An 18,796-nucleotide genomic window follows, 5' to 3' on the forward strand; every position below is an offset into this window, starting at 1 on the left:
TTTCCTTTTTCTCTGTAATAATAAAACAGTAGCTTGTACTTGATCCAAACTAAGATATTATTAATGCTTATTGGAAGCAAAACCAGCCTATTGGGTTTATTTAATGTTTAAATGAATTTCTAGTAGACTTAAGGCATGAAGACCCAAATTACGGAAAGATCCGTTATCCGGAAAACCCCAGGTCCTGCGCATTCTGGATAACAGGTCCCATACCTGTATTTTTAAGCATGATAGTGATTAAGGGTAGAAATAAGACCATTTCCGGTTAGGTTGGATTCTACCCCTGTGAAGTTTTGTCTGCCTTGTTCAACTTACTATGTAAATATTAGACCCAGAGTGATATGTGGGTGAGATTTGGGGAAAATGGCCATTCCATACATAAAATATTTCTAAAAACCCATTTTGAACATGAATTAGATCCGGATTTAATGGGCAGCGCCTTCGACTGCTGGGGGTGCATGACCTATAAAGGTCCAGTGTGGCACTTGATAAGAAGTTTCAACATGTTTATGAAAAACTTTTTATTCTTAACATTTGGGGGGCCTTTAAATAACTTTGCTCTGTGACCCACTAACTTCTTGTTATATTACTGGCCTATAGGGTTCTGCACATGGTATGAAACATGTAAATTATGCTGCAGAGTTGTACTCAGATCGCTTATTAATTGTACCGCATTAGTGCACCAAAGTTACCAGAGTTCAAAGCAACATTTTCCCAGCATGCTTGACAACAATAGAATAACATTTTGACTCAAACATTACTTGCAGTAACGTATACATCCCAAGGCCCAGGTATTTCTATTCACGTTTATTCATTTAACATATACATTGGGGGAATTTTATCAAAATTAGGCTTTTTTTTTCCCTTCAGACAAAGTGAGTGATATAAATTAAATAAAAAATTCAGTTGGCATGAAAAAAAAGGAGAAAAGTAATTTTATTTTGTCAAGAACAAGTAACATGTATTGTTATTCAGTATTACTGGATATCCATTATAAAGAAGAAAACTGCTCATTCAATGTCCAAATTCTCTACCAGCAGTGCAGGCACATGGTGAACTGGGGGTATCAATGGTCATTCAACGCTGCTGGGAAGACACTTTTAATGCTTCCAAGAATAACATGGTAGTCAGTGGGACAATCTATATCAAACAGGACAACATCAGGGGTTGTGTGGCCTTTTTAAGCTGGGGCTAGAGTGGTAACTAATATGGCATGGGAAACCTATTTAAAAATTTCAGTTATGTTATTTGCATGAATGCTTAGTATGCATTTTCCAATAACATTACCTAGCCACTGGAGAAACAATGGGGCAAATTTACTAAAGGGTGAAATGTCGCCAGCGAATGCTTTACCACACTTCGAGCCACTTCGCCAGGCAAAAATTTGTTACCACTACGCCAATTCACTACAATGTGAAGTTGCATCCTGAGCACCGAACGCTGGCGGCTTTTCGCTGCGTTACTTCGCCAGTGCGAGTGTTTCAAAGCGATATTATGCTAGAAATCGCTTCTGCCTAGCGATCCTTCGTTAGTCCTCTTACGCTTAGGTCAATTTGAATAGGGCGGGTACATTAAAGTCTTATGGACGTCTTTATTAGAGATGTTGGTGCAAATGCTTGAAGTGGCCATTTTATATTACAAATGTCCAAGGAACCTGAATAAAGACAAAAGAGATCCTCAAATGCCCTACACACAAGCCCACCCTAAAACGAATGTTCCATGCCCCTCAAATGTCTGGGGAAAAATGTTAACACAAAAAAGTTTAATAGTTAGGACTTTTGCAGGCAATTCCGCTTAAAAAAAGGACAAGTCACCAGCGTTTTTACAACATTAATAATGCATTTCCGGCATACAGGATATGATGTAACTGACATAAGATTGAGAAAGATGTAGCTTTATTTAAGCAGTTCGTCTGGTCTGAAGGAAACTCTGACGAAAGAGGTAACATCCAGAAACATTTGCATCTTAGTGAATTTGCAGAGTTACGCCCGTTCGCTACAGCGAAAAGTCAAATTGTCACCTACGCCTGTTAGTAAATTGTTGATGATGGGATTTCTTGCGAAATGTCCCTAGCGTTAGCCACGCCACCCTTTAGTGAATCTGCCCCAATAAGTTCTCTGTTTGGTAAAACCCAAAGCAGCAGAATACTGCAGGGGTCTGTCCTTTGATTTTTTTTTTTTTTTTTAAATCTCTTTTATTTTAACATTTTAAAATGCAATGACAAATGATAACGTATACATTACATTTAGTATAATATTCTTGAAGGATCGGGAAGGTTAGTGTAGGATATCAATAACCTTAAGTTGTTCTTACCAGTATTCATTCATCACATTTGGTACCAAATACATTACTTGTACAGATTTCTCACGAATGCAGGAATATGTTCCATGGATCCCATATTTTTGTATGTTTCTCTACTGTGTCTGCCAATAAAGCCGTTAAATATAACAGATTCTGTGTCTGGCTAATTTTTTCTACCATACCTTGAGTGTCTATAGTTTTTTGGAGCCAATTCTTCGCCAAGTTGATTCTGGCTACTGCTAAAATTTGACCCATTAAAGCATTTTGTTGTTTAGAGAGTAAACTATGAGGATAGACTGCGAGGCTACATGATTACTCTTTACAAGTACTTTAGAGTGCATTATAGACAGATAGCATAGGATATTTTCCCTTAAAAACCATTAACGCACCAGAGGCCACACCTTTAGATTAGGGGAACAGCGGACGTGGTGAGGACAGTGAGGCTGCCAAGTGTAATAGCAGATTCTATTATTCCTTTAATAGTGGCTTGGATGATTTCTTGAACAACCATAATATAAAAGGATATTGTGATGCTATGATACACAAGTAGTATACATATTGGTATGTATAGTTTATATATCTGTATATTTTTTTCAACCATATGTACTATGTAGGTAATAATGAAAGAAAGTCTAAAGAACTGCTAAGTTAAAGGGAATGGAAGGTATGGCTAAGCTGGAGATGAACACTTAAGGGGCACATGATTACTTTATATAAATTTATAAATGTAACATACAATAAGTTCTCAGATCCTTTATTAACCCGGTAGTTTCTTCCAGGGAACACTCACTGGGACCCCTCAATTACCCTGCCCCCACTGTCAGGTGAGAAGTAAGAGGGGGAGCAGTTTATGTGGACTGGGGGTGATGTGGTGCAGGAAGGGTCTGACAAGAAGGAACAGTGATGCAATGTGCACTATGAATGGGGTTGTACATTGCCCCTCTCTCAGCTATCCAGAACTAGTAGTATGAGGTAGTTAGTTCCAGCCGTGAAGGATATGAAGGCAAGGAAACAGGACGTCTCACCTTAAGATGTGGAAAGGTTTATTACAGGGAGGGCTGTGAAGTTGTGAAATACTCTCCCCAAGGCTGTTGTACTGGCAGATACGTAAGATTTCAAGAAGGGGTTGGATGGCCTTGTATCAAGGGAGAAAATACCAAGGTACTGAAATTACCTTTAGTATAAAGTTGATCAATGGACTGGCAGCATCAGATTTAGCGGACGGGCGCCCCTAGGGTGCATGGTCCTAGCGCCCAGTCACATGATCCTAGTGCCCGCCCACACTACGGTGTGAGCGCCGGAGCACTTGGGAGTTGCACACCCCCAGTGCCGCCCCTAACAATTCACCACCCTAGGCCCAGGCCTTTGCGGCCTCGTCACAAATCCAGGCCTGGGGACTGGTCCAATTGTTCTCTTAGCCTCAGGGAGGTTTTTACCCGTCTTGATAGAAGAGTGTTTTTTCAAATTCACCTACTATTTACTATCTTAATTTCCCATTGCAATAATTACTCAAGAAAACCATATCCACAATATTAGAGAATGATGCTTGGATACACTCACCAAAACATTTTAATGGCAGCTTAAATGGGGAGGACAAGGTGCAGGAACCATGATGATTTTCTTCCGTAGCAAAATCTGTGGGTGCAGAAATGACACATTAATTAAACAAGAAACACTTAATTATCCAATGGCACATTTTTGAAACCTAGCCAAGGTAAGGGGTGGCTTGTATATACTGTATTAGTTGGCATAACAAGTGAAACCATTTCTGCCAGTAATCTTTTTTTTTTTTTTTTAAATGTTCTGCTTCAGGCATTTTTTGCAAGTTATTTGATTTGTTCTTGCTTGAATTGAATGAGAACCAATTTCACTTGGAAAGGTTCACCTCTGCTGGGAAAACTGAAAGATTGTGATTATGAAATAAAAAATGTCTATTACCCTATAGACTTCAATTTAAACAATAAAATCAAGATGTTGATAATGTGTGTTGTAATGAGCTTATATCTCATTGCTCTGTAAAATAGTACAAAGTGTGCACTGGTTGCACAAGATTACTGATGTTCTGGCCTCTTATTCCTTTCACTGCATAGAATCACAAGCACATTTATCATTGACTGGTAACAGATTAAAATACAACTTTTGAAATAAAGATGACAAGTTGGAATAACTGATACTATTTTATTTTGTATGTAACGTGGTATATCTAGGGAGTTGCATGGATATTAAATATACAGTATGCATCTCATTTCTGTTGTTAATAGGGGAAAACGATTGTCTTTGAAATCATCAAAAATGTAGCTTTTTTCTTTTTTCAGTGAACATCAGATCAAACTAAAATGGGCAAATTTGTATATTATGGCTTCATAATTTTCAGTACTACAAAAAATGTAAACGGCTTTCCTCTGATTATATGTAATTAGGGGCGTAACTTCATATTTATATTGTGCTGACATATTCTACAGGACTTTACACAGATCATATATCAGTTCCTACCCCAGTGGGACTTCCTATTGCATTAATACACACTAAGGTCATTTTTATCAGAAGGCACTCCAAGAAATCCAACATACAGGCCAAATAGGTAAAAACAAATATAATGGGGGAGGCGTTTATGCCACGCATTCAAGATTACCGCATAACAGGTGACCGCATCTCAACAATCCCCATCATTAGCTTCCACAAGCCACAGCACACAAGTGACTTCTACTAGAGGATGGCACTCTGATTATCATGGGAAAGTGAGGCAATCCACAGCAGAACAACTTCATGGATTGCTACACGGTAAAGATGACAGCAATACATATACAAATAACTTAAAGAACATAGACAATTTGTAATGAATGTATATGGGAAAGTTGCTTAGAATTGTGTTTTCTTTAATTAGGCAATACATTTTTTTTGCGGTTGACTTATCCTTTAATAAAACTGCTCAGCAGGGCCAAAGAAAAGCAATTTTTTAACTGATATATTAATTTGGAACAGTTTATAAAGTTGGTGACCCCACGATTAAATGGGAACAATTTCTAGGAAGAGAACTATCCCTTTCAAAATAAATCTCATTAAATGGGACAACCTTAGAAAGGCCTCAGCATGTATTACTCATAAGGAAACAAATTATATAATCCTCACAATATGGTACACTATACCTTCCAGGCAACATACCATATACCCAAGCACCCCTCCTACATGCTTGAGACAGTAAACCTGATACTTACAGCTGCTAAACGCCTAATAGTTGACAATTAGAAAAAGTTACAGGCGCCAACCTTGACATAACTCAAATCTGCAATTGAGAACATCCAATGCATGGAGAGGTTCATACTTTTTGCCATATCTTCTGGGCTTGCCCCTTCATGGAGACTATTGGAATGAAGTACTATCCCTCCTGGAACCACTGCTTGGGAGAGAAGTTTGCAACTAAGACCCACAAACATTCTTTTTGGGAACCCCATTCTAAAAGCTCACAAATCATGTTCAGGAACTGGATAGCCTGATACTTACCATGGCTTAACACCTAATAGCTCACAAGTGAAAAAATTTACAGCCACCAATCATGACAGTACTCAAATCTGCAATTCAGGACATCCAACACATGGAATACCTAGTAGCTTTACACTGCTCTCGCTCTCATCTATTGAAAAAGTATGGACACAATCATACCTATTACATCCTCCAACCAGATGATTAGTCCCAAAAGATATTTCACTCCAAATGGAGAACTATTCCACTTTAATACAGCTCTTGAAATATACAGGTTTTTTTTCCCCAAACCAGTATCCTGTCTGGTAAGACAACGTATTACTATACGTTGTATACTGAGACGATATACAACCAATTGCATACATGCTTAGCGTACAAATACATAATAGACTACAAAAGAGGACAAGGAAATGATAAATATAATAGGGAGTTCAGTGTAGTAATGTCACACGTGCCTCTGTCTAAAAGTTCCTTAGCCAATGAATTCCCAAAAGCTGGGGATGCTTCCCAGAAGTCACCATGCTGTGCTCAAGATCAAGACCATGACATATGTGCAATAATTAGTATTTCGATTCAGAGCATGTGCCCACTGTAAAGATCGTGAGCACACTATCATGTGGTTACAATCGCTAGATATTCACACTGAAATGGTTCCTTACTTATATGCAACTCTTATGTGAACTTTTCATGATATACTGTACAACAAGCCATTTCTAACTATTGTTGATTTCTCATGGCATGTCATAAAAATATATAAAACTTTATATAAAGAGTTTAAAAAACAAACAAAAGGCTTTAAAACCAAGAAATCCCTGGCTTCAAAACGTAAACCACCGCTGCCTGTTTCACCTTCTCCACCGCGCCTGGCTTCCAAAATGGCCGACACGGCAGATTCCTCACCGCGTACTTCCCCTCAGTCTGCATGGGAGTCAGACCAGCCGGACTCTGAGCAGGGGGCCCCGCAGACATATTCGGGCGACGCTACCCTGATAGGCCGATTTAAACAGCTACTCCAAGCAGAATTGGCTACGGTAGCTGATAAAATCACAGAACATGTGATGCAGGAACTCAAGGAGCTGGGTAATTGGATGGTCGCGGTGGAGGATAAAGTGGACAAAAATGGTGTCCACAGTCAACCTAGAAGCGGCAGCAATATCAAAATTGCAAATCCAGCTATAGGACCTGCAGGATCGGGTGGAGGATGAAGAGAACAGGTCCCATCACAAGAAGCCGGAAGCCGAAGCCATGGAAATCCATTTTTGAAATTTGTGAGGACACTCTGTTGCCAGGGAGCTGAGTCTTGGACACGTGACGGTTGGGAGCCAATTGAGGAGCTTCCCACTGATGAGAGAAGTGTCCCGTCGCATGAATATATGGATCCGTGGCCTTCCAGACTCTGTATCTGATCTACAAACGGAGATTCCTATTCTCCTTGCGGCTCTGGTCCCCGACCTTCCTCCGGACCAATTGCTGATGGACAGAGTACATAGGGCTTTGGGCCCTAAACAGCATCGTGGCCCTCCCAAAGATATTGTTGCCAGACTCCATTATTTCAAGACGAAGGAAGCCATCATGAGCATTGGATTACAAAGGCCATAAATTTTCTCTATATGCCGACCTTGCCTCACTAACTATTCAAAAGCCCCAGAAGCAACAATGGGAGTCTTACCTGACCAGTTGGTAACTATACAGTTTGAACCCGCTATAATTATAGCCCTATGGGCTTAATGTTTGTCAATTTGGGTCCTTCCAGGAACTTTACCCCCCCCATTGGTAACTTAACCGATACCTTATTGTGGTTAAGGGTTGAGTACCCAACTGTTTAGATGGATGACACTCTCACCTACGTTAGGATGATATGTTTACTGTTTTTGGATTATTACTTAATCTTATATGTTTTTGATAAATGCTGTCGTGTTTGTTTAAAGAAAAGTATGGTTTGGGAAGTGGCTAGATTTGGTTGAGAGCACATCGTTCACATGTAAAATGGCGTTAAATTGTTATACCCACAATGTTAAAGGTTTTAATTCGCCCTTTAAAAGATCCCTAGCCATGAGACAGTATACCACAATGAGGTCAGATATTCTTTTTATTCAAGAGACCCATTTCTCTAAATCTTCTGCACCAAAATATCTCCATTATTCTTACCCCCAATTTTATTTAGTCTCAGCAGATAGAAAACACAGAGGGGTGGCCATTTGCTTTCATAGGCGACTTAACTTTAATCTTCAATCATCCATAGTTGACCCGGAAGGGAGATATTTAATACTAATCGGACATCTCCAAGATAATCAAATTACATTAGCAGTTGTGTATGGCCCTAACAAGAATCAGACATGATTTTATAAAGATTTTTTTAAACTTCTGGAAGAGGAGAGCAGAGGTCAGGTGATACTGGGTGGGGGTTTTAATGAATTTGTAAATCCTTCCATGGACAGACATCCTTTTACCCCAAGTCACAAAAGCGGGGGCAAACATAGTTTTGCCAAGCTATTAGATTACTCATGGGTAGAAGCTTGGAGAGAATTTCACCCATTTAAGAAGGATTACACTTTCTACTCCTCTTCCCATAATTCACATTCCCGTATAGACTCCTTTCTGTTACATAAACCAGCTATCCCACTGATCCTGAATTCGGACATAAAATCCTGCCCATGGTCAGACCATTTGATTGTGACCCTCCAATTAGCTAATTTTATTAATGTCCCAACTGAGTTTAGATGGAGGTTAGACAATTCTTTACTATCCTTCCCAGCCAACATGGAAACAATCACTAAAGAACTGTAAAATTATTATAATACCAACAGTACTCCAGACGTTAGCAATTCCACTTTATGGGCAGCCCACAAAGCCTACATGCGGGGGATCTTTATACAATTGAAGTCCAAAATAAAAAAAGAGAGAGAACAGAAATTAAAACAACAAATGGAATCATTACAACTTTTAGAAGCCCAGCATAAGTGTCACAGTGGCACCCAACACCAGAACAAATGCCAAGCACCCTGGTCTCGGCTTGTGCTTCACCTGTAGTGTGACCGCCATTGGCCTCGGGAGGAGCCCTCAGCTACTTGGATGCCACCAGGACTTAAATGAGAGGTGCAAGGTGAGAGGTTCTGGATAAGCAGAGGGGCACGACTGTTAGCAAAGTCTTTGGGCAGAAGGTCGTGGTACAAGCTGTTAAACGGGATCGTAGTCGGAACTGGCCGGGTCGGGGCAGGCAGAATGTGAGCATAAACAAATCAGGCCGGGTCTGGGCAGGCAGCGTTCAAATCGAGGTCAGGCAGGCAAGGGTCAAAACCGAGAGATCAATCAGATGGATACGGCAGAAGAGGTAGTCGAAATTCAGGCGATGGATCAGGATACAGAGGTCAGACTTGTCAGGAGCAGGCAGGGGTCACAACAGGTAGTCAGAATCAAGCTTAGAATCAGAATAGCAAACAGCTAAAGGCACCAGGAACAAACCTATAACGGGCAATGAGAACCAGTGGAATGGCCCTTTAAATATTTGAATTTTCGCGACATTGCGTGCTGACGTCATCACGTCATCGCGCATGTGCACATAAGCAGAAGAGGCGCGCCGTGCACCCTTAATGATCCAGCGCAGGAGAAAGAAGACGCGGCGGGCGTCCCTGCCGTCCCCCTACTAGACCACCAGGGTAAGCCTTTACAATAAGGCTTCCCCATCTAATATTTCCTTGAGGAGACAAATTGAGTCACTTAGAACTGAGATAAATTTACAACAAATTTACAACGGAAAAAGTGATCCAAAAACTACAATGGATTAAACAGAAATATTTCCAGAAATCTAACAAGGCTGACACTATGCTAGCAAGGCACTTAAATAATAAATATCTACGCCATTCCTTCACGGCAAACCTGACCACGATAGTACAGGAGTTCGCCCAATTTTATCAATCTTTAAATCAGCAACAGCCAGATTCTCCCCAACAGGCCCTGGATAAGTTTCTAAGCCCCCTCAACTTCTCACGTCTCAAGAAAATAACATTACTGTCTGACCCAATCGATACAGACGAGATTAAACTAGCAATTCAACACCTCAGATTAAATAAATCTCCTGGTCCTGATGGCCTCAATAGCAAATATTATAAAATGTTGGCCCCTAAATTAATCCCCCAACTTCATGCATTGTTCAACGATGTTATTCATGGGAACTTTAAGTGCGACCCCGAATCCCTTTTAGCTCAATTTGCAATTATCCCTAGACCAGGTAAAGATACTACTGATTGTAAGAACTTTCGGCCAATTCCAGTTTTAAATATAGATGTTAAATTGTTAGAGAAGATATTGGCAACTAGGTTGAATAAGTTCCTCCATACTATAATCCACAAAGACCAATCGGGGTTTATTCCAGGCAGATAAGTTTGTGATAATATCTGCAGAGCAATTAACCTAATTAGTATAGCTAAATCTCAAAATATCCCTGCTATGCTTTTATCTATAGACTTAAGATGGCCACAGATGCAAAGATCCGATCGTATGAATCAATGTACGATCGACTTTCCCATCTCCCAACCTGCCACTAACCATTCAGATCAAAGTCTTACCATCCTGACCAAATAAAGTAGTTAAAGAACAGATCAGCCGATGTTCTGCCCCTGACAGCAATCGTACGATAGACAAAGCTAGCGACAGTCTCCCACTGATAATCGTACGATCGGCAATACATACACAGATATTATCGGCAGCCGAAAGAAAATTTCTAACCTGTCCGATCGACCAAACAACCGATCTCTGCTGGACAAAAAATGTCGGGATTCTCCACACACGGTCCGAAAATTGTACGAATCCTCGATTCGTAGGATGAGATCTTTGCGTCTATGGCCAGCTTTAGAGAAAGCTTTTGACACTATCTCCTGGAAATCTTTATTTACAATACTTATATGCATAAGTCATACAAGGATCTCGGGTATTAAGGTTGGTCAAACAGATTACCGTTGCATGTTATATGCAGACGACATTTTGATGACATTGTCTCATCATATGACCTCTCTCCCTCACCTATTTGAAACATTGGGCTCTCAGGTTTGAAAATTAACTCCACCAAAACTGAGGCCTTGAACCTTAATTTAACCCATAGCATTGTAAAATTACTGGAAATAAATTTCCAATTCAAGTGGCAACCTAAAAGCATTAAGTATCTGGGAGTTAATCTCTTCCCGGATTATGGATCACTAGCTCTTGGTAATTATAAACATACCTTCCAGAAAGTCTTGAGCATGATTTCCTCCTGGTCCAAATTACGACAATCTTGGCTGGGTAGGGTGAACACACTAAAAATGTCTGCCTTTACTCTTCTGCTCTACCTTTTAAGAACTCTACCGGTTCCCCCCCCCCCATGGGTATAATAAAACATTTGCAAAAAGCCTTTAACAAATTTGTATGGGATGGTAAGAGAGCCCGTTTGAATTTTGCAGTAGTTTCTAGAAATAGACAAAAGGGGGGGGCTAGATATTCCTAATCTTCAGTACTACTATTTCGCTGCACAATTAAGTCAACTAGCTGCATGGCATGTAGGAGATGAAGCTCCACTGTGGGCTTCCATCGAACAGGACACACTGCATACTAAGTTTGCTAGGAATGTTCTATGGTCTAAAAGTGCATCATTAGGTGAGCAGTCCAACCCAGTTATAGCCTACTCCCTTAAACTGTTTTTTACTCCATGACACGACAATCATCTCTGCTTTCTGTACAACAATTAAAGGATCACTACATTATGCCTTGACATGAGACTATACCTTATCTACAAATACGTCATTATATAAAAACCATATGGAATGCGAATACTTTTTCCCGCCCGACTCCTTTTGAGCTGATGTTCTTACAGATTCTTCCACAGAAACGGTCAATTTCTACTTTATATGATTACATGGCTCACCAGACAGACATTAAGGACTTACAATTTGTAAAACGTTGGGAGCGTGACTTGAAAACTTGCTACGACAATGATACCTGGAGAGATATTATAACAGCAACAACTCACTGCTCCATCAATATTCCAATCCAGGAAACCTCTCAAAAAGTTCTTCACCAATGTTACCTGGTCCCCACTACATTGTCGAAATGGTACCCATCGTCCTCACCGCTCAGTTTCAGAAACTGTGGCCAAATTGGCTCTTTTTTACACATTTGGTGGGAATGTCCGAAGGTAGTGAGATTTTGGATCCAAGTGTATTCTATGATTACAAATGTCACAGGTCTCCCACTAAGAAAAGATCCAGCGGAGGCTCTCCTCAACTAGGTCTGGACTGAGATTAAAAATAGGCCCTGGCATTTTGGGTAGACAGAGGCCCATACAGCCCCCAAAGGGGCCCAAACAGCCCCCACCAGCCCAATAAATAGTCATTATCTATGGCAATTTACAGCAGCCCCTCTGGCATTTGCCAGAACCCACAGATTGCCAGTCCGGGCCAGTTCAACAAACACATATCTGGTGGCAATAAGTACCTAAGGGCATTTATCACTCACATCTTTTCTGCTGCAAAGCAAATAATAGCAAAGGCATGGAAGACTCCCTCTTTAGACATCCAAATGGTGAAATCCAAACTGGACAACGTACTAGTACTTGAAAAATTAACTAGCCTCCACACAGGAAAGCAGAAACGCCATGACAAAGTCTGGAACTCCTGGTTGGCTTATAGAAGTATTCACAATTTATAATATTATTACTTCCCTCACCTCCCCTACTGATTCGGGTATACAATTTACCAATCTCCGCCACTACTCACTACAATACAAATGCTGTTTTGTTTTGACAGTATTTTCTTTCGATAGTGTCTTTACTTCCCCTTTAAGTTTCCTTTCTCCCCCCCTCCCTCTCCCCCTTCTCTTTAATTTCTTTAATTATTTTTCTTTTGATGCTTTATTTTATAAGCATCATATATCAAGATTACATACAGATTATGAAGACGACAATAATGTTTGTATTTTCTGCTCAGTAATATGTGAAAATGTGAATGTTTTTTTTCTTGCACAAGCAGACTGGGGTGCCCAGTCTTTGCCATTCCTGTAAATTGCATTATGTCTTTCTTTTTCTTTAATAAAAGAAATACAAATTAAATTGTGCTGCAAGGCACAGAATCATAGGCTTTTAAGGACATGTGAACTAAATAAAGATATTTGTTTTTAACTATTTGGTCTATAAAATTAGATAACCTGAAGTACCTGCTCATCTCTTTACAACTGGTCTAATTCACTCATTTTGGTTGTAGGTTTGGGGTGTGGCCAGCGCCGATCCGCGCCTTTATGCCGCCTGAGGCGGCCTTCCATTGCCGCCCCGACCCCTCCTCACGGCGCTCACATTTTCTGCGCAGGAGGGGGTCGGGGCGCTGCACGACGCTAGTGCAGAGAGCGCAATTGCGCTCACTGCACTAGAAGAGCCGAATTTCCGGGTTGAAAACCGGAAATTCGGCTCTTAGTTACCAGGAGCGGCATTTTTGCCGCCCCTGGTAACCAGGGGGGCGCTGCCGCCTGAGGCGAGTGTCTCAACTCGCCTCATTGGTGGAGCGCCCCTGGGTGTGGCACCCACCCCAATGTTTCTGCTGTGACCCAAGTCATGTGACTTGTGCTCTGATAAACTTCAATCACTCTTTACTGCTGTACTGCAAGTTGGAGTGATATCACCCCCTCCCCAGTAGCCAAACAAAAGAACAATGGGAAGGTAACCAGATAACAGCTCCGTAACACAAGATAACAGCTGGTAGATCTAAGAACAACACTCAATAGTAAAAACCCATGTCCCACTGAGACACATTCAGTTACATTGAAAAGGAAAAACAGCGGCCTGCCACAAAGTATTTCTCTCCTAAAGTGCAGGCACAAGTCACATGACCAAGGGCAGCTGGGAAATTGACAAAATGTCTAGCCCCATGTCAAATTTCAAAATTGAATATAAAAAAATCTGTTTGCTCTTTTGAGAAATGGATTTCAGTGCAGAATTCTGCTGGAGTAGCACTATTAACTGATGCGTTTTGAAAAAAACATGTTTTCCGATGACAGGATCCCTTTAACAAGTCCATTCTTATTTTCCCGGTAAATGTCCATTGTGAATAAAATAAGTCCAATATTCCGGATTCCGGATTTATGAAAATGTCCATAGTTATGTTATGCAACCAATGTTTATGCAAATACATATCCAAATTGTATAAGCTATGAAAACAAAGGATCAAAGTGGACAAAGTGAACAGGAAAAAAAGAAAAATCTGAGATTCTTGTAAGTTACCTTTCTTGCAAATTGCACTGTGTAAGGTAATGTCATCACGCAGAACATTCCGAGAAAGAGAAAGAGAGAAACAAATATTAGTGATCAAATTACATCAATTGCAGAAAACAGAAGAGTATACTATTAAGTTGTCTACCTGCCTACTGGTAAATAAACATTGGGGGAGTATAATCTTTATTTAGTCACCTGGGTCAAATTGTATCCAACCTATGGATCCACTGCATCTCTTACCTGTGTAGAAGTTCTAGCATATTACCCACTCTTCTAAGCTTTAGGCCTGAACTCCCTGGTGCAATGTCTTCTGATCCGATACGCTGAGAGGAAACACAGGCGACCAGTTGGAGGCGCAGGATATAATGTAAGTTATAGAAACATAGCACCAACAAACTGCACACAACACGACTGTCGGATGAAGATGCAGCGTGCGGCGCTCGCATCAGACAGTCGTGTCGGATGCATGCAGTTTGTAGGTGCGATGTTTTTATAACTTACATTATATTCGGCGCCTCCGACTGGTTGCCTGCGTTTCCTCTCATTGCATCGTAATGGAAGACATCTCACAGTGGAGTTCGGGGCCTAAAAGGTTCAACAGAATCAATTACCTGAAATTTCAGGCGACTCATGGAATGGCCTGTCTGTTGGAAGTGAGCTGGTACTGGTAATGTGGTTAACCCTTTGCGGATATTGGATTTATGCTTGGATATTCTATCCTTTACTTTTGGGGTTGTTTCCTCCACATATAGCAACCCACACAGGCATTTAAGCAAGTAAATGACAAACAATGAATCACAAGTATAATATTGTCTTATAGTGTAGTTTTTGCCTGAATGTGGATGTAAAAGTTAGTTCCTTTAGTCACAGAGTTACACTGCGTGCAATGTAAGGGCTCTAACACAAGGGCGTTTGCTTCTGCTTTTTTCAAATGCACGCTGAGCTTGAAAAAATGCATATATTGTGTTTAAACACATTTTTTGCTGCAGCTAAGAAAGTTTTTTTCCCTTCCAAATGCAACCCTCTATTATATTAATATTGCAACGTGCGTCAAGCACGAGAAAATGCAGCATGCTGCGTCTAAACATATGCACTCAAAAAACACAAACTCAGAACACTCATGAGGACAGCCTGGCAGAATATAATGGAATCAATTAGTGAATGCATTTTTCTCGCTCTCAAACCTGCATTTTAACATGCTCAAACCTGTGTTTTAATGAATGTCAAACGCAGGAAAAAAACACCCGTGTGTAAGAGCCTGAAAGGGATACTGTCATGGGAAAAAATGAATCGGTTAATCGTGCTGCTCCAGCAGAATTCTGCACTGAAATCCATTTCTCAAAAGAGCAAACAGATTTTTTATATTCAATTTTGAAATCTGACATGGGGCTAGAAATATTGTCAATTTCCCAGTTGCCCCAAGTCATGTGCCTGCCTGCGACTGGGAGAAGTAGAAGGTATGCGGCGTATGTGTGCAGCATGATGATGACAGTGCCTCTCTCTGCGTTAAGCCTGACCGGGTGTTTGGAAAGTGCTCACCAGTGGCGCACTTTTGCACACACGTGGTCAGGGACTCAGGCAGAGCAGACACGTAGTTTGACTCTGTCTGCCTTTTTTTTCTTCGTAGTTGTAGCGCCCAAAAGAGTTGCTTTTTATTAGCTTGCAGCAGCTGCTTAACTTACTCAGAACTTCATACTGTATTAGTCTCCATTGTCTCTTAAGACAGTCAGACTTAGTCCCAGCAGGCAGCTAGCTAGAGCAAGGCACAGGGTGGGCTGGGGGCCCAATGAGCCACGGGGCCAGGCCAGCCAGTGGCCAGGCCAGCCAGCGTAGTAGTTGACACTGGACAGAAAGTAACAGACTAGCAGCTGCAGTAGAACCTGGTCCTGCAGGACTCAGTGGCACTGTGCCAGTGGGCAGAGTCGAATGTTGTGGGGTTTTTTTAATTAAAAACTTCAGGTGAACCTGGGGTTGGGTCGGCCAGCAGCAGGGAGGGTGCAGGGAGCACCCGGCTGGGCCCAGTAACATTTCTGCAGACACAGTGAAATAATTTTTGTAGCCTGCAGACAGTGAAATAATTTCTGCAGACACAGTGAAATATTTTTTGTAGCCTGCAGACAGTGAAATAATTTCTGCAGACAGTGAAATAATTTCTGCAGACAGTGAAATAATTTCTGCAGACAGTAAAATAATTTTTGTAGCCTGAAGACAGTGAATTAATTTTTGTAGCCTGCAGACAGTGAAATAATTGTTGTAGCCTGCAGACAGTGAAATCATTTCTGCAGACAGTAAAATAATTTTTGTAGCCTGCAGTGAAATAATTTTTGTAGCCTGCAGACAGTGAAAAAATTTCTGCAGACAGTTAAATAATTTCTGCAGACAGTGAAATAATTTACACGGCGGTTGGGTTTTTTTAAAAAAGCGTGGCGCGTACCGTGCCAAAATAAGACCCTACCCTAAAAGGGGGCCCTGTGGAAAGTGTAGCCTAGGGGCCTCATATGTCCTTAATCCGCCACTGGGGGTGGGATAAAAGGGACGGGCCTTGATGTGAAAGGGGCAGGTTGGGATGTAAAGGGGGTGGAGCCATGGTGCACAATGGCCAGAAGGAGGAGAAAATGTACGTTTTGAGCGGATTGGGGGGGGGCCAAGGGTTTTTGTTAGGGGTATTACAAATTTACCGCAGTTACATTGCCGGTAAATTTGTAATACAGGCCTTGGCAGGTGCTTTACCGGCTAGGCTGGTAAAATACAGGCCGAGTGGCAATCCTACTTACAGAGCATTTTTTTAGATGGGGTCAGTGACCCCCATTTGAAAGCTGAAAATATTCAGAAAAAGGCAATCAATATTATAAAAATAGAAAAAATGAAGGCCAATTGAAAAGTTGCTTACAATTAGCCATTCTACAACATACTAGTCAAAAGTGACCCATTGCTTTAAAAGCCTCAAGCTGGGGCTTTTTCCGAACTACAAATACAACTCTTGTGATGATAAGGACAAGCCCACACTGATGATGAATCCTAAAAAAGGAACTAGCTACACAGAATGCAGGGTTGGACTGACCTACCAAAGTACCTGAAGATCTCCCAGTGACAAAGCCCAACCTAGGAGAATTCCCAACTACCTATCATTATTTTTTCTGTGGACCCATATAAAACCCTAAACCAGTATTGGTATAATAATATAAATTATTGTAATATGCAATATAAATTACTGTTATTGTTATATAATTTAAAATTGCTGTGAGACTGTGACAAGGGATCTAGATTTTCTGGTAGTTCCTGTGAGACTCAGTCTGACCCACAGCCATAATGATGACATCACTAACAGATGACATCAAAACTCGTTTCAATACGCTTTCCCAATGAACTATGTTGTACTTCCATTTCTCATATGTGACTCTGTACATGAGTGGTCACACTTGGAGCTGATTTTTTGTCATTATCCCTGAATATAATTAGCGGAAACTTCCTGCAGCCACTGCCAGCAGCTGTCTCTGGTGACACTTTTTAGAGTGTACATTATTTGCCTGAGGTGTTTTGACCCCTGCTGTCATACGGTCAAAAATAGCAGCGGCCAAAACATTACTAGTTGCCTCATGAAGATTAGCTTAAAGGGGTTGTTCATCTTCAAGTTAACTTTTAGCATGATGTTGAGAGTGGTATTCTGAGACAATTTGCAATGGGTCTTCATTTTTTATTATTTGTGGTTCTTGAGTTATAAAAATTTGTATTCAGCAGCTCTACAGTTTGCAGGTTCAGCAGTCTGGTTGCTAGGGTCCAAATTACCCAAGCAACAATGCATTGATTTGAATAAGAGACTGGAACATGATTAGGAGCGGGTCTGAATAGAAAGATGAGTCATAAAACATAACAATAGCAAGAAATATGTAGCCTTACAGAGCGTTTGTTTTTAGATGGGGTCAGTGACCCTTATTTGAAAGGGTCAGAAGAAAAAGACAAATAATTCAAAAACAATATAAAATAAATAATTAAGACCAATTAAAACGTTTTTAAGAATTAGCCATTCTATGGGGCAGATTCACCAAAGGGCAAATTGTCGCCATCGACCGCTTCGCACACATCGCACCAATTTGCCAGGCACAAATTCGTTACCGCTACGCTAATTCAATAATATGCAAAGTTGCGCCCTGGGCGACTTTTTGCTAGCATTACTTTGGCAGTGCGAGCATTTCATAGCGAAGATGCGCTAGAGTTCATTTGTGCCTAGCGAAAATTCGCTAGTAATCTTGCGCTTAGGTCAATTTGCATACGGCGGGTACTTTAAAGTTGTATGGAGGTTTTTATTAGAAATGGTGCAAATGCTTGAAGTTACCACTTTTTATTGCAAATGGCCAGGAGTAATATACGTTGCAACGGTGATCTGATGCGACGCGACTATCGGATGCAAATGCTGCAAGCTGCATCTGCATCCGACAGTCGTGTCGCGTCGGATCACCGTTGCGACGCCATCTGACTTTATATTACTTACCTTATTCCCAGCGTCGGACACGCAACGAAATCGGCCGTGTAGTCTTACCCTAAGACAAAGGAAAAGTCGTCAGCGTTTTTGGAACTTTAATGCATTTTTGGCACACAGGATATGATGTAAGTAACAGATGTAAAGGAAGATCTAGCTTCTTTTTAGCACTTCGTCTGGTCTGAGGTGGCGAAGTCAGATCTGGAGAAAGAGGTAATGTTCAGTAAAATCCGCACTTTTGTGAATTTGCGGAGTAACGACCATTCGCTACAGCGAAAAGTCGCCTGGATATAGAGTGAGAACGAACT

The 18,796-nt window shown here is 41.0% G+C and overlaps 1 long non-coding RNA gene across 1 annotated transcript; it reads right to left on the minus strand.

The window, feature by feature from the left end:
• Positions 1 to 1,874: 1,874 nt before the first annotated feature.
• LOC121402112 lies at positions 1,875 to 18,629 on the minus strand. The gene is made up of 3 exons (XR_005966550.1): positions 18,501 to 18,629; positions 14,021 to 14,037; positions 1,875 to 3,936 (listed from the first exon to the last, which is right to left on the minus strand). It is a non-coding gene; the product is annotated as an uncharacterized LOC121402112 (long non-coding RNA).
• Positions 18,630 to 18,796: the final 167 nt, after the last annotated feature.

This window comes from Xenopus laevis, chromosome 3S (genome assembly GCF_017654675.1).
Source record: "Xenopus laevis strain J_2021 chromosome 3S, Xenopus_laevis_v10.1, whole genome shotgun sequence".
Lineage (NCBI taxonomy): Eukaryota > Metazoa > Chordata > Amphibia > Anura > Pipidae > Xenopus > Xenopus laevis.